The sequence below is a fragment of the Orycteropus afer genome, unplaced genomic scaffold (genome assembly GCF_000298275.1).
Source record: "Orycteropus afer afer isolate SDZICR_OR568_19922 unplaced genomic scaffold, OryAfe1.0 scaffold00700, whole genome shotgun sequence".
Classification (NCBI taxonomy): domain Eukaryota; kingdom Metazoa; phylum Chordata; class Mammalia; order Tubulidentata; family Orycteropodidae; genus Orycteropus; species Orycteropus afer.
The window spans coordinates 937,644-938,712 of record NW_006922287.1 but is presented as its reverse complement, the minus strand read 5'-3'; the positions used below and the strand labels follow the sequence as shown (position 1 = coordinate 938,712).

The 1,069-nt window shown below is 44.6% G+C and overlaps 1 protein-coding gene across 1 annotated transcript in view; it reads left to right on the top strand.

Annotated features, from left to right (window-relative positions):
- LOC103211144 (dynein axonemal heavy chain 5) overlaps nt 1–1,069 on the top strand; it is a 240,282-nt gene that overhangs the window by 212,600 nt on the left and 26,613 nt on the right. The gene's annotated exons all lie outside the window — the stretch shown is intronic.

Below are 1,069 nucleotides of genomic sequence, written 5' to 3'. Positions count from 1 at the left end.
CTTAGGCACTATGCCAGCAGAGCTCCCAGACAACCTATAGTCAAGGGAATAATTTTCCCTGGAAGGATCTATGATTACTTGCTTGGAAACAATTAATATTGCTGACAGCTTTCATAAGGAGCCCTGGTAACATAGTGGTTAAGTGCTCAGCAGCTAATGGAAAGCTCAGAGCTCAAACCCAGTAGCCATCTCACAGGAGAACAGACCTGGCACTCTGCTCCCATAAAGATTTACTGCAGTTCTACTCTGTCCTAGAGGGTCACTGAGTTAAAATTGACTGGGTGGCCCAGAAGAACAATAACAACAACATTAGGTTTCATCAGTATCCTTTATAAAAACACCAGATAAAAGATCATTCATGTCTAAATATGGTTGAAATATTTTTGAAGCAGAAGAAATATCTATGAGGATAATAATAATTACATCAATAAAAGTGATAAGTAACTAGGTTTAGAAGATTCTATGTCCTTCTGCCAAATATGCCAGTGCTGTGGCTCCCTGAGTTGTACAAATGGTTACTGCACTCAGACCCTCACAGGAGGGTTTGGGGTTCGAGTCCCCCTAGAAGTACTTCAGGAGAAAGGCCTGGGACTCTCCTTCTGAAAAATCAACTCTTCAAACTCTATGGAGCTCAGGCTACGCTGACACACATGGGGTCCCCAGAAGTTGGAAGCAACTCAGTGCCACTAGTTCTGGGGTAAAGTAACTCAGCTTGGCACATCTGATACAAAAAAGGTCCTAGGTTAGTCCTGCCACTCTAACAGAAAATACCACAAGGGGGATGGTTTAAACAAACAGGACTTTATTCTCTTACAGTTTTGGAGCCTAGAAGTCTGAGTTCAAAGTGCCAGGCTGTAGGGCCTGGGTGAAAGCCCCTTGACCTTGGGCTTCAGCTCTGCCTCATGCTCCCAGCCCACTGAATCTGGAGGCTTTCTTCACTCAGACAGTTGCTGGCTGCTGAGGCTGACAAACCCAAGGTTGACAGGTAAAAAGGCACAGTCCTGCTATTACCAAACCACATGGCAGGCCATTGATTCAAGTCCATTCAGAGTCTCAAGATTGGCAGACA